Source organism: Oncorhynchus gorbuscha, linkage group LG22 (assembly GCF_021184085.1).
Source record: "Oncorhynchus gorbuscha isolate QuinsamMale2020 ecotype Even-year linkage group LG22, OgorEven_v1.0, whole genome shotgun sequence".
NCBI lineage: Eukaryota > Metazoa > Chordata > Actinopteri > Salmoniformes > Salmonidae > Oncorhynchus > Oncorhynchus gorbuscha.
This window is the reverse complement of record NC_060194.1, coordinates 8,244,197-8,260,212: the sequence shown is the minus strand read 5'-3', so window position 1 is coordinate 8,260,212 and position 16,016 is coordinate 8,244,197. Positions and strand designations below refer to the sequence as shown.

The following is a 16,016-nucleotide window of genomic DNA, read 5'->3' as shown; positions in this document are numbered from 1 at the left end:
ACATGACGGAGCCGGGGGCCTAGAACCGAGCCCTGGGGAACACCAGTAGTGTGAGCATGTGGTGTAGACATAGATCCTTTCCACGTCACCTGGTCAGAGCGGCCTGCCAGGTAGGATGCAATCCAAGAGTGTGCAGAGCCTGAGACGCCCAGCCCTGAGAGGGTGGAGAGGAGGATCTGATAGAGCCTGAGATGCCCAGCCCTGAGAGGCGTCTCAGGCTCTATCAGATCCTCCTCTCCACCCCAGCCCTGAGAGGGTGGAGAGGAGGATCTGATAGAGCCTGAGACGCCCAGCCCTGAGAGGGTGGAGAGGAGGATCTGATGGTTCAAGGTGTCGAAGAAAGCGGATAGATCTAGGAGGACAGAGTAGAGTCAGCTTTGGACGTGTGGAGATCCTCCCTGGCACAGAGGAGAGTGGTCTCAGTTGAGGGATCCATCTTGAAGCGTGACTGGTTAGGGTCAAGAAGATTGTTCTGTTTCGGAAAGATACAGGACTAAACTGTGATAGATTCAAAATGCAAGTAATGTCTATCTTATAAGTCTGTCTTTTACATGGACATGTGTAGGTGGTCCTTCTGTAGCTCAGTTGGTAGAGCATGGCGCTTGTAACGCCAGGGTAGTGGGTTCGATCCCCGGGACCACCCATACGTAGAATGTATGCACACATGACTGTAAGTCGCTTTGGATAAAAGCGTCTGCTAAATGGCATATATTATTATTATTATATACATAGACACTAGACACAAGCAGCATACACACGGGGTTAGTAAGCATAGATATTTGTAATAGTATAAAAATAAGCTTGTTTTGTTTTGCTTGAGTTTCATGCTTTACCGACAATGGCCCCAAAATACAAGTCAATAATTGACAAGAGTACGTGGACCGGCTATGGTTTAATCCTGCTTAGAGAGAACTTCAATAGTACGGACACAAACATACACATTCCAACAACCTTGCCCTCCATGACAGAGTCTGGGGCCTTGAGACCCTAGAGACAGTTGTGCTCCCTCTTGGAAGCCATCCCAATCCTAGCAAAGCTCTCTGCACTTCATCCAGTCAGCTTAAAAAAGTAAATTGCATCAAGGAGTTTCGCTAATTGAGTCATCCACATGTTAAATAATGCATTAAGTCGAATCCTGCCCTCCGTCCGTCTCTTTCTTTCTCTCTCCCTCACTCACTCTCTCTCTCTCACACACATTACATAACATTAAGCAGGCAGCAGTCCCCTAAAGAGAAAGTTGAGCTCCTCTGTCCAGTCAACTGTAGCAAGGTAAATGCGCTGCCCTGTACTCACACACGCAGGCTCTGAGGTCCTCTCACGAGCAAGGAACACGGCTGTCGCATGGGATCTCTGGGTAGTAGAGTAGGGGAGTGTGTATGACATGGTGATGAGCAATTAACCAAAATGTCAGTAATTTTTGTGGGTCTAAACTAATTGACTACATTTTGTTTGTTTTATTCTGTGAGTGTAACGTTCTTCGTCGGGCGAAAGAGAGGAGGACCAAAATGCAGCGTGATGATTATCCATTTTAATAGAATACTTTAACAACGAACAAAAACAATAAACCGACAAAATGAACAAAGACGAAACAGTCCCATAACTGGAACACAAAACCAGGAACACTGGAAACAGGAACAATCACCCACACCCCACAATACAAAACAGGCTACCTAAATATGGTTCCCAATCAGAGACAACGACTAACACCTGCCTCTGATTGAGAACCATATCAGGCCAAACACATTGAAACAGACAAACTAGGCATACAACATAGAATGCCCACTCATATCACACCCTGACCAAACAAAACATAGAAACAAACAATGCAAACTATGGTCAGTGTGACAGTGAGCCAATTAACAGGCCAATATTCTACATAGTTTTGCACATCTTGATATATTATCTTGCACTTCACGAAATATCGCCAATGTCAAATATCATGATTTTAGATTTAATCATACTGTTTATCGTCCCAATACTAAAGGCGACTGAACAGAAAATCACCTTGTCTTTGAGGGTATAAAAAAATTGTGGATTCGGCTATTTCAGCCACACCTGTTCCTGAAAGGTGTATAAAATCAAGTGCACAGCCATGCAATCTCCATAGACAAACATTGGCAGTAGAATGGCCTTACTGAAGAGCTCAATTTTTTATTTTTTTATTTCACCTTTATTTAACCAGGTAGGCAAGTTGAGAACAAGTTCTCATTTACAATTGCGACCTGGCCAAGATAAAGCAAATCAGTTCGACAGATACAACGACACAGAGTTACACATGGAGTAAAACAAACATACAGTCAATAATACAGTATAAACAAGTCTATATACAATGTGAGCAAATGAGGTGAGAAGGGAGGTAAAGGCAAAAAAGGCCATGGTGGCAAAGTAAATACAATATAGCAAGTAAAACACTGGAATGGTAGTTTTGCAATGGAAGAATGTGCAAAGTAGTCATAAAAATAATGGGGTGCAAAGGAGCAAAATAAATAAATAAATTAAATACAGTTGGGAAAGAGGTAGTTGTGAGGGAGATAAGTGTTTCCAGTTTCAGAGATTTTTGCAGTTCGTTCCAGTCACTGGCAGCAGAGAACTGGAAGGAGAGGCGGCCAAAGAAAGAATTGGTTTTGGGGGTGACCAGAGAGATAAACCTGCTGGAGCGTGTGCTACAGGTGGGAGATGCTATGGTGACCAGCGAGCTGAGATAAGGGGGGACTTTACCTAGCAGGGTCTTGTAGATGACATGGAGCCAGTGGGTTTGGCGACGAGTATGAAGCGAGGGCCAGCCAACGAGAGCGTACAGGTCGCAATGGTGGGTAGTATATGGGGCTTTGGTGACAAAACGGATTGCACTGTGATAGACTGCATCCAATTTGTTGAGTAGGGTATTGGAGGCTATTTTGTAAATGACATCGCCAAAGTCGAGGATTGGTAGGATGGTCAGTTTTACAAGGGTATGTTTGGCAGCATGAGTGAAGGATCCTTTGTTGCGAAATAGGAAGCCAATTCTAGATTTAACTTTGGATTGGAGATGTTTGATATGGGTCTGGAAGGAGAGTTTACAGTCTAACCAGACACCTAAGTATTTGTAGTTGTCCACGTATTCTAAGTCAGAGCCGTCCAGAGTAGTGATGTTGGACAGGCGGGTAGGTGCAATGACTTTCAATGTGGCACCATCATAGGATGCCACCTTTCCAACAAGTCGCCTTTGTCAAATTTCTGTCCTGCTAGTGCTGCCCCGGTCAACTGTAAGTGCTGTTATTGTGAAGTGGAAACATCTAGGAGCAACAACGGCTCAGCCACAAGGTGGTAGGCCACACAATCTCATAGAACGAGACCACAGAGTGCTGATGCGCGTAGTGCATAAAAACCGTCTGTCCTCAGTTGAAACTAACGAGTTCCAAACTGTCTCTGGAAGCAATGTCAGCACAAGAACTGTTCTTCGGGAGATTCAGGAAATGGGTTTCCATGGCCGAGGAGCTGCACACAAGCCTAAGATCACCATGCGCTATGCCAAGCATCGGCTGGAGTTGTAAGGACAGATACTAGGAGATGAGAAGCAAGTACAGGGAGTGAATATTTAATGAGTAAACAGACAGGAAACAAAACATGAACAGCGTCTGGACAAGGGACACATAACGACGTTAATGCTGATTCGGGAAAGAGTCACCATTAACGTGATGTGATGGAGTCCAGGTGAGTCCAATGAAGCGCTGATGTGTAATGATAAGCACCCTATCCATCATACTCCTGGTAGCAAGTTGTACATGTGGTCAAAATAATACTGACATCACTGTGGAAAAAAATCCCTCCACTCTTTCCTCTCTTCCTCTACTGTATTCTATATCCTTTCTCTATCTCTCTCTCTCTCTCTCTCTCTCTCTCCCACCTGTATTATCTCTCTCCCAACCTCAAGAGCCAGAGAGGGGGAGCGGCAGCAGACGTAACAGGAGTGGGGGGGTGTAAAGCTCGCCACCATTGAACTCTGGAGCAGTGGAAATGCGCTCTGGAGTGATGAATCACGCTTCACCATCTGGCAGTCTAACGGACTAATCTGGGTTTGACGAAGTAATCTGGGCTACCTGCCCCAATGATTAGTGCCAACTGTAATGTTTGGTGGAGGTGGAATAATGGTCTGGGGCTGTTTTTATGGTTTGACCTAGGCCCCTTAATTCCAGTGAAGGGAAATCTTAATGCTAAAGCATACAATGACATTCTCGACGATTCTGTGTTTCCAACTTTGTGGCAACAGTTTGAGGAAGGCCCTGTTTCAGTATTACAATGCCCCCGTGCACAAAGCGAGGTCCATACAGTAATAGTTTGTCGAGATCTGTGTTGAAGAACTTGACTGGCCTGCACAGAGCCCTGACCTCAACCCCATCAAACACCTTTGCGATGAATTGGAAGGCCGACTGCGTGCCAGGCCTAATCACCCAAGATCAGTGCCCGGACCTCACTAATGCTCTTGTGGCTGAATGGACAGCCAACACAGCTTTCGCTGCTATGCAGTGTCTTAGACCGTTGCGCCACTCAGGCGCTGTACAATGTGACTGGTTGGGAGTGGCCTACAGTACTAAATAAAGTGAGAGCAAAATAATCCTAGCAAAATAAAAGAATAACAATGTTAGTGTAACAACAGTTTTAGTAAGTAATACTGAAGTCGTGCACAATTATCAGTTTCTATTTAGGTTTATGTCGCCCATTCATTGTCAGTTAGAGACACAGTAGCGCCTTGGGACCCAAAAGCATAATCAAGGCTCTAACTCCCCCTTGCGCTGGTCTGGAGCAATGAAGCGGTGATGCAGGGTACCGTACTAAACCACAAATGACTTCTAAGTCCCGTGGCATAAGCTCGCAACTTTGAAAGGAGGAACCATTGTAGTATGCTTTTTTATCTCAACAATCTTGTCTAGCATTGTCCCTGATCATATCTAGGAGTTAGTTTAGCCAATTTATCTGACTTCGTGTTACATAAATTGGAAAGTTCTAGTAACTTAATATTCCCTATTAATTCCAATTCCTGCTTATTCCGTCTTGAACCAGGAATTTATCAACCAGGATTTCTGTAAAACCCGGGGATTTATTTGTTGCAACCCTACAGTACACAGTCAAATAGTCTCCCAATCCCTGACAACAGCAGTGATTTGGGTCTGGGATTAATGACGGACTCTCTTGGTAACTTAAAAAATGGAAAATAAATGGTTCCAGGGAAGTTTCTCTCAAGAAAATTCTCCCAACAAATCACGAAGCTGAAAAAACCCCTCTATCTCTCTCCTCTATCTCTCTCCTCTATCTCTCACTCCATCCATCATACTCCTGGTAGCAAGTTGTACGTGTGGTCATAATAATACTGACATCACTGTGGAAAAAAATCCTTCCACTCTTTCCTCTCTTCCTCTACTGTATTCTATATCCTTTCTCTGTCTCTCTCTCTCTCCCCCTGTATTATCTCTCTCCCATCTCGTCTATTATCTCTCTTTTTCTCTCTCCTCAATCTCCCCCTTCATTCTCATCCTCCTCTCCCCAGCGTCCACTTCTCCCTCTCCATTATCACACTGTTTTGCTGTGTAAATGTGTCTGTGGCATTAGTCGAAAGGTCATCTGCTGAGTCGTTCCCCGGTGAAGGGCTGGCCTCTCTAAACCGCCTGAGATGTGGGCTGTGTCCCATATGGCTGGGCTGTGTCCTATTCCCTATAGAGTGTACTACTTTTGACCAGAGCCCCATGCACTACCAAGAAACTAGGCTGCCATTCAGGATGTAACTTGACCTTCCTGTAGAGAAGGCCTATGGAGGACTCGATGGGTAGCACTTTGCTCTATGGTCCTTGGGGAGTTAGTATTTCCATGAGTAATAGTGTGACAATTGTGCTTAGGATTCTAGTATCTATGAATGCCATCTGTTACAAACGTCGCTTAACCTCGTGACATGGATTGATGTGCGTAGGGGTAAGGTGGATGGATGGAGGCAGCCGTCTACCCCCCCCCCATCACTGTGGCTCCTCGTCCAATCAGAAATAGAGAACCGGGTCACACCACAGACACGCCCTTCACGTTTGGCTGGGGATGATGTCACATTCCGATTGGATCATGATCCTTCAAAGTCAAGAACATGTACAGGTATTAAAGTTACTCTGAGCCCATAGGCAAAAGCCAAGGGAAGTCTGTCAGAAGTCTTTAAATGTTTTTACCACAGGCCCCAACTGAAATTATGTCTCTACCGATGTAGCAGGAAATGCTAATGTATTTCACTAATGGGCCTCCCCATGTGTAATATGCATGTTTATCGAGTCTCCTTAATAATTTAACTGCAAATTAGTTGATAAGTGGGGCTAGGTTGCGCATGATGTGTCTGTGTGTACTGATTCAGTGTGTGCGCGCACGCACGTACATGTGTGTATTTGTACTGATAAGACACGGCAAATTCAAATGGAACGCTGTGGTTTAATATCGATGAAGATTAGATGAAGCCTGCAGCTCAGCCGAATCCCAAAATATGATTTGATTTTCCTGTTTCTATCAGTGGTGCAGTGGGTGTAGTTTAATGTGTGATAATCCTCATCTGTGGCCTTAGCTAAATTAATTCATTAAGCAGTGTGTGTGTGTGTGTGTGTGTGTGTGTGGGTGTGTGTGTGTGTGTGTGTGTGTAATGGAACACACATGGTGATTTGCACATATGGGTATAATATACAGGATGATCATGGTGTTCTGTTCCCACATTCCGCGAGAGGAGGTTCATTTACAGCAGTCAGCTTGATAATAAGCGGTTATTAGAATGAAAAAATAAGTCTCTCTTTGATTCTCTCTTCTTTAGCTACTGGTATGGCCTGGTAAGCCTACTCTGAAAAAGCAAGTCATGTACTGTAATGATTCTCAGTCAATAAATGCGTGAGAAAATAACAGCACTCGCACAAACTGAATTGGCTTGTTGCAGGTGCGTGGGAATAATCCAATGAAATCTTTGAGGAATGAAAAACCTGCACACTGCTCTTGCCAGTATCACTGAGATTGTCATGATAAAGTAGGCCCTTAACCAGACTTAACTCAATGGGAACAGATGTTATTTCAATGTTCTCTAACACTAGAACCGCTGGGCCTCGAGGGACCACTCTTCAAGCTAACCAGCAGTCATTCTGACTGACATTCTAATAGTGTAATTAATACAGTTCATCAAATCAAATCAACGTTTATTTGTCACGTGCGCCGAATACAACCTTACAGTGAAATGCTGACTAACCAATAGTGCAAAAAAGGTATTAGGGGAACAATAGGTTAGTAAAGAAATAAAAACAACAGTAAAAAGACCAGTGAAAAATAAAAGTAGCGAGGCTATAAAAGTAGCTATAAAAGTAGCGAGGCTACATACAGACACCGGTTAGTCGGGCTGATTGAGGTAGTATGTACATGTACTGTAGATATGGTTAAAGTGACTATACATATATGATGAACAGAGAGTAGCAGTAATTTAAAAGAGGGGTTGGCGGATGGTGGGTGGGTGGCGGGACACAATGCAGATAGCCCGGTTAGCCAATGTGCGGGGAGCACTGGTTGGTCGGCCCAATTGAGGTAGTATGTACATGAATGTATAGTTAAAGTGACTATGCATATATGATAAACAGAGAGTAGCAGCAGCGTAAAAGAGGGGGGGCACACAATGCAAATAGTCCAGGTAACCATTTGGTTACCTGTTCAGGAGTGTTATTGCTTGGGGATAAAAACTGTTGAGAAGCCTTTTTGTCCTAGACTTGGCACTCCAGTACCGCTTGCCATGTGATAGTAGAGAGAACAGTCTATGACTGGGGTGGATGGGGTTTTTAGGGCCTTCCTCTGAAACCGCCTGGTGTAGAGTTCCTGGATGGCAGGCAGCTTAGCCCCAGTGATGTACTAGGCCTTACGCACTACCCTCTGTAGTGCCTTGCGGTCAGAGGCCGAGCAGTTGCCATACCAGGTAGTGATGCAACCAGTCAAGATGCTCTCGATGTTGCAGCTGTAGAACCTTTTGAGGATCTCAGGACCCATGCCAAATATTTTTAGTGTCCTGAGGGGGAATAGGCTTTGTTGTGCCCTCTTCACGACTGTCTTGGTGTGTTTGGACCATTCTAGTTTGTTGGTGATGTGGACACCAAGGCTCTTGAAGATCTCAACCTGCTCCACTACAGCCCCGTCATAGGCTGTCTCGTCGTTGTCAGTGATCAGTCTACCACTGCCTACCACTGGTGTCGTCTGCGAGCAGGGCAGAGGTGGATGAACGCAGTGCCCTTGTTTGGGTGTAGGGCCTGATCAGAGCCTGGAGGTACTGAGGTGCCGTTCCCCTCACAGCTCCGTAGGCAAGCACCATGGTCTTGTAGCGGATGCGAGCTTCAACTGGAAGCCAGTGGAGAGAACGGAGGAGCGGGGTGACGTGAGAGAACTTGGGAAGGTTGAACACCAGACGGGCTGCGGCGTTCTATATTAGTGGATTGCCTTTGTTACAACTATGAAACCGAAAGAATATGTGTTGGAACACGTAAACAGCTTATTTTTTGGAAAACAATTTTTGACAAAATACCCCAACCACAAAGACGTATGGTCGGCAAAACGCAAAGTAAAAAGATGAAAACATCAGTAGCCTAAACATCACTATAAGCGCCAAGTATGCTAGATAAATAGTGAAAATCAGCACAATAGCAATAAGGGCATTATAATGAATATACAGTTGAAGTCAGAAGTTTACATGCACATCGGTTGGAGCCATTAAAACTCATTTTTCAACCACTCCACAAATGTCTTGCTAACAAACTTTAGTTTTGGCATGTCGGTTAGGACATCTACTTTGTGCATGACACAAGTCATTTTTCCAACAATTGTTTACAGACAGATTATTTCACTTATAATTCACTGTATCACAATTCCAGTGGGTCAGCAGTTTACATACACTAAATTGACTGTGCCTTTAAATAGCTTGGAAAATTCCAGAAAATTATGTCATGGCTTTAGAAGCTTCTGAATGGCTAATTGACATAATTTGAGTCAATTGGAGATGTACCTGTGGATGTATTTCAAGGCCTACCTTCACACTCAGTGCCTCTTTGCTTGACATCATGGGCAAATCAAAAGAAATCAGCCAAGACCTCAGAAAAAACATTGTAGACCTCCACAAGTCTGGTTCATCCTTGGGAACAATTTCCAAATGCCTGAAGGTACCAAGTTCACCTGTACAAACAATAGTACACAAGTATAAACACCATGGGACCACGCAGCCGTCATACCACTCAGGAAGGAGACACGCTTTTATCTCCTAGAGATGAACGTGCTTTGGTGCGAATAGTGCAAATCAATCCCAGAACAACAGCAAAGGACCTTGTGAAGATGCTGGAGGAAACAGGTGCAAAGTTTCTATATCCACAGTAAAACGAGTCCTATATTGACATAACCTGAAAGGTCGCTCAGCAAGGAAGAAGCCACTGCTCCAAAACTGCCATAAAAAAGCCAGACTACGGTTTGCAACTGCACATTGGGACAAAGATCGTACTTTTTGGAGAAATGTCCTCTGGTCTGATGAGACAAAAACAGAACTGTTTGGCCATAATGACCATTATTATGTTTGGAGGAAAAAGGGGATTGCTTGCAAGCCGAAGAACACCATCCTAACCGTGATGCATGGGGATGGCAGCATCATGTTGTGCGGTTGCTTTGCTACAGGAGAGACTTGTGCACTTCACAAAATAGATAGCATCATGAGGATGAAAATTATGTGGATATATTGAAGCAACATCTCAAGACGTCAGTACTGGAGAACTTATTTGTATTACTTTTAATGTTTTTAATGACTTTATCTTATTAACACTTTGTTCTAGCTAGCTATTTGTGTAGGTAGCTATCAAGTAAACACAATGCTTACATGTATGCATAAATAAGACCTTATAGATGCCAAGTCTTGGTCATGATATGGTTTCAGTTTTTAATTTTTTTATATATATATATTGACTTTCAATGTATGCAAAAACTGAAACCACATTGAAAGTCAATATATATAAAAATACAAAAATAAAAAACTGAATCCATATCATGTCCAAGACTTGGCATCTATAAGGTCTTATTTATGCATACATGAACATTGAAAGTCAATATATATAAAACATAAAAACAATTTAAAAAATAGTTCTTAACAGGGCGTGTTTTTTTTTACCCTTTAAGTGAAAGCTTGGTCGCAAATTGGTCTTGCAAATGGACAGTGACTCCAAGCATACTTCCAAAGTTGTGAAAAAATGGCTTAAGGACACCAAAGTCAAGGTATTGGAGTAGCCATCACAAAGCCTTGACCTCAATCCCATAGAAAATTTGTGGGCAGAACTATAAAAGTGTGTGCGAGCAAGGAGGCCTACAAACCTGACTCAGTTACACCAGCTCTGTCAGGAGGAATGGGCCAAAATTCACCCAACTTATTGTGGGAAGATTGTGGAAGGCTACCTGAAACATTTGATCCAAGTTAAACAATTTAAAGGAAATGCTACCAAATACTAATTGTGTGTATGTAAACTTCTGACCCACTGGGAATGTGATGAAAGAAATCAAAGCTGAAATAAATCATTCCCTCTACTATTATTCTGACATTTCACATTCTTAAAATAAAGTGGTGATCCTAACTGACCTAAGACAGGGAAATTTTACTTGGATTAAATGTCAGGAATGGTGAAAAACTGAGTTTAAATGTATTTGGCTAAGGTGTATGGGCACTTCCAACTTCAACTGTAAGTGTCAATATGACAGCAGTCAAAAATAGTCAATTGTTGTCAGCTCGTGCTTACATGGTCTGCGTATTCACGCAATGGCATCAGTGGCATTTCATTTAGCGGTTATCCCCTTGCCCTAACAGCTGACAGAAATCTTCGCCACTCTGACTTGCCTGACACACTTCCCACAAACATGTCGCTTGCAGGTTACACAGATGTTGTGGGTTCTGTTCTTTGTGCATCTGGCCACCTGGCACTGTCTCCTCCTTGGGAGCTGTGTGCAATTTGGCTCGAGCAAAGGCTCGCCTGGAATCTTTGCTGCTGCCTTGGCCCTCATATGTCTCTTAAATAGCCCATATGCCAGACTGGGCACGGTGTTCTCGATGCACTGCTTGAACAACATGTGTGCGTTGATAGCAGCCAAGTACACAGCGACGGGAGCCTCCTTTCACAGAGTACAGCCGTGCCATCCAAGTAGGCCAGAGTAGACTACTTGGATTGGTGGACTGATATAGGGTACATACCATTTCGAGATTATGATTAGAGTATACCAATGCAATAGAATGGCCCGCCCTGTTCTTCATTCATAATTGGTGATTACATCATTAGGCATCGTTCGCATCCCCTACTGCTCCTCTTCCCCTACTGTCGGTAGGAGGAGCAGAGCAGGCCCTACTGTCGGGAGGAGGAGCAAAGCAGGCCCTACTGTCGGGAGGAGGAGCAGAGCAGGCCCTACTGTCGGGAGGAGGACCAGAGCAGGCCCTACTGTCAGGAAGAGGAGCAGTGCAGGCCCTACTGTCGGGAGTAGGAGCAGAGCAGGCCCTACTGTCGGGAGGAGGAGCAGAGCAGGCCCTACTGTCGGGAAGAGGAGCAGAGCAGGCCCTACTGTCGGGAAGAGGAGCAGAGCAGGCCCTACTGTCGGGAAGAGGAGCAGAGCAGGCCCTACTGTCGGGAAGAGGAGCAGAGCAGGCCCTACTGTCGGGAAGAGGAGCAGAGCAGGCCCTACTGTCGGGAAGAGGAGCAGAGCAGGCCCTACTGTCGGGAAGAGGAGCAGAGCAGGCCCTACTGTCGGGAAGAGGAGCAGAGCAGGCCCTACTGTCGGGAAGAGGAGCAGAGCAGGCCCTACTGTCAGGAAGAGGAGCAGAGCAGGCCCTACTGTCGGGAAGAGGAGCAGAGCAGGCCCTACTGTCGGGAGGAGGAGCAGAGCAGGCCCTACTGTCGGGAGGAGGAGCAGAGCAGGCCCTACTGTCGGGAGGAGGCGCAGAGCAGGCCCTACTGTCGGGAGGAGGAGCAGAGCAGGCCCTACTGTCGGGAGGAGGAGCAGAGCAGGCCCTACTGTCGGGAGGAGGAGCAGAGCAGGCCCTACTGGGGGGCATGTCTTTAAAATGTCAGAGTAATAAAAAAATGACTTTGATGAGTAGTGAAACTGACTGCTTTTAGCAGTTCTCGTGTTAATGGTTGAGATACAGTTGTGAATGAACATTAATTCGATGTGGGATTAACTCAACGTTGAAGCCATGCCTTTAAATGCTTGGTTAAAGGCAAGATTTAAAAAATGCTCAATGTTATCAATGTTATCGACATTGATACAGTGCACCATTGAAATAATGTGGAAACAACGTTGAGTCAACATACGTACGGATGTACCAGTGGGCGGACACACGCACATACACACAAACACACTCACACACTGTTTAAACTCTGCGGGTGGAAATGAGTCACTAAAATCCTAAATATAATGTCTCCATTTGACGAATGACATTTTATTTGCATGCTGTATTCTCCCCCCTGTCATTTGTCACACAGAACAGAATGCTTAAGACAGCAGCCCAGAGTCGTGTTCATTAGGGATGAAACGGGAAACAATTATCCAAACCGAAGTGAAACAGGGAGGTATTTTCTGACCTTGTTCAATAAAAAAAGGCTAATTTTCAAATCAAATATTGGACCCTAAGATGGGCCCTAATGAACATAGCCCAGACCTAAATCCCCTTTAAGAATAAACCCAGGCCGACAGCAGCAGCAGGGAGAAACTCCCTGTAGCCTATATGAATATCAAAGCTCGGGCTCTCAGTGAGTTTTCTGAGATAAAGAAGTGTGTCCCAAGTGACACCCTATTATGTACTGCACTACTTTTGACAACAGCCCCTAGGGCTCTGGTTAAAAGTAGTGCACTACATAGGGAATAGGGTGTCATTTGGGACACAACCAGAGACTGTAGGAGTGATGGGATGTCTGTAATTCTCTGACTCTTGACTGTGAGAGAGCGAGAGAATAGAGAGATAGAGGTCTACCATGGAGCGGAGGTGTGTGCGCTAGGTATTTCTGTCTTGTTGTGTGCCTTATATCACGATCAGCAGTTGATTTTCTCACTCTAGCTGACCTCTAGCTGACCTCTCTCTCCATATCTCCCTCCCCTCTTCTCATCTAGACGCCAAGTCCTGCCCGAAAAGCGAATTCCAGTGCGCCAACCGCAAGTGCCTGGCACCTGTCTACGTGTGCGACGGCGATGACGACTGCGACGACGGCTCTGACGAACTAAAATGCTCCTCCCGCTACTCGCCGACGACCACCTGTGGTCCGCACGAGTTCCGCTGCAACACCTCAGAGTGCGTGCCTGTCATGTGGAGCTGTGACGGCGACCCAGACTGCCCAGACGGCTCTGACGAGTGGCCGGAGCGTTGTGGGAGTGAAGGGTCGCAATCGCGACGCAGGATGAACTGTACGATGGAGGAGTTTCGGTGCGCCAACGGGGAGTGTGTGAAGCTGGCGTGGAAATGTGACGGGGATCCGGACTGCAAGGATAAATCGGACGAGGCGGATTGTCGTAAGTCAATGGAAATGTTATTTTCTTCTCGCTTAGATACATATTAAGCATTATTACACTGCATTATTCTTAGCCTCAGGCTCTCCTATGCTCCAGCCTCAGACTTATCCCATATTCACGCGAGCATTTCTAAACCATGGGCTAACAGACAAACACAACACGCAACCAATGTGACATTCAATCTATGTAGAGTCCTGCATGGGCATTACATTTAAAGCCCAAGTCCTACACACACCCACGACCGACGTTCAAGCCCTGTCCTCGCTGCAGTAACTTCCTCCATTAGTTAGCTGCTTGTCTCTGTCTGTCTCCCGCTCCTCACTGCAGTAACTTCCTCCATTAGTTAGCTGCTTGTCTCTGTCTGTCTCCCGCTCCTCACTGCAGTAACTTCCTCCATTAGTTAGCTGCTTGTCTCTGTCTGTCTCCCGCTCCTCACTGCAGTAACTTCCTCCATTAGTTAGCTGCTTGTCTCTGTCTGTCTCCCGCTCCTCACTGCAGTAACTTCCTCCATTAGTTAGCTGCTTGTCTCTGTCTGTCTCCCGCTCCTCACTGCAGTAACTTCCCCCATTAGTTAGCTGCTTGTCTCTGTCTGTCTCCCGCTCCTCGCTGCAGTAACTTCCTCCATTAGTTAGCTGCTTGTCTCTGTCTGTCTCCCGCTCCTCACTGCAGTAACTTCCCCCATTAGTTAGCTGCTTGTCTCTGTCTGTCTACCGCTCCTCACTGCAGTATCTTCCTCCATTAGTTAGCTGCTTGTCTCTGTCTGTCTCCCGCTCCTCACTGCAGTAACTTCCTCCATTAGTTAGCTGATTGTCTCTGTCTGTCTACCGCTCCTCACTGCAGTAACTTCCTCCATTAGTTAGCTGCTTGTCTCTGTCTGTCTACCGCTCCTCACTGCAGTAACTTCCTCCATTAGTTAGCTGCTTGTCTCTGTCTGTCTCCCGCTCCTCACTGCAGTAACTTCCTCCGTTAGTTAGCTGCTTGTCTCTGTCTGTCTCCCGCTCCTCGCTGCAGTAACTTCCTCCATTAGTTAGCTGCTTGTCTCTGTCTGTCTCCCGCTCCTCACTGCAGTAACTTCCTCCATTAGTTAGCTGCTTGTCTCTGTCTGTCTCCCGCTCCTCACTGCAGTAACTTCCTCCATTAGTTAGCTGCTTGTCTCTGTCTGTCTCCCGCTCCTCACTGCAGTAACTTCCCCCATTAGTTAGCTGCTTGTCTCTGTCTGTCTACCGCTCCTCACTGCAGTATCTTCCCCCATTAGTTAGCTGCTTGTCTCTGTCTGTCTACCGCTCCTCACTGCAGTATCTTCCTCCATTAGTTAGCTGCTTGTCTCTGTCTGTCTCCCGCTCCTCACTGCAGTAACTTCCTCCATTAGTTAGCTGATTGTCTCTGTCTGTCTCCCGCTCCTCACTGCAGTAACTTCCTCCATTAGTTAGCTGCTTGTCTCTGTCTGTCTCCCGCTCCTCACTGCAGTAACTTCCTCCATTAGTTAGCTGCTTGTCTCTGTCTGTCTCCCGCTCCTCACTGCAGTAACTTCCTCCGTTAGTTAGCTGCTTGTCTCTGTCTGTCTCCGCTCCTCACTGCAGTAACTTCCTCCATTAGTTAGCTGCTTGTCTCTGTCTGTCTCCCGCTCCTCACTGCAGTAACTTCCTCCATTAGTTAGCTGCTTGTCTCTGTCTGTCTCCCGCTCCTCACTGCCCCTGCTCTGCCTGTTTGGGTAACCATAGCAACGGCTCAGTTTTGTGCTGCTCCTCAAGCTAAGTACAGTGTGAACACGCCTGTACATACACATACATGCATGCAAAAACACTACAATTCAGAGCAAAACTCATATACAGACATGTGTAACAGAACGAAATGGTACCGTAACCTCACTCCCTAACCGTAACCTCACTTTCCTCTACGCTATCGAATTGGTACCTTTTCGGTGGCACAACTGGCTAAGACATTGTCAAGCAGGCAGTCACGTGTTTACATTTTTATTTATGTATTAATTATTATTATTATTGGCCCATCCACACTTTTCAGAGGACAAAAGTAACATTTTATTTATTTGTGTTTTTTATACATTATTCATACATTTTACATACATGATACTTTCATACACAGTATTACATGACAGAAATATAGTTTGATATATACATTAAAAGGTACAGTGCCTTTGGAAAGTATTCAGACCCCTAGACTTTTTCCACATTTTGTTACGTTACAGCCTTGTTCAAAAATGGATTAAATACAAAAAAATAATCCGAGATCTACACACACTACCCCATAATGACCAAGTGAAAACAGGTTTTTATACAAATTTATAAAAAATAAAAAACATAAATACCGTATTTACACAAGTGTTCAGACCATTTGCTATGTGACTCGAAATTGAGCTCAGGTACATTCTGTTTCCATTGATCATCCTTCAGATGTTTCTACAACTTAATTGGAGTCCACCTGTGGTTAATTCAATTAATGGGACATGATTTGGAAAGGCACAC

At 45.2% G+C, this 16,016-nt stretch overlaps 1 pseudogene; it reads left to right on the top strand.

Moving 5' to 3' along the window:
* Positions 1-16,016, top strand: part of LOC124010250 — a 195,973-nt pseudogene that overhangs the window by 132,228 nt on the left and 47,729 nt on the right.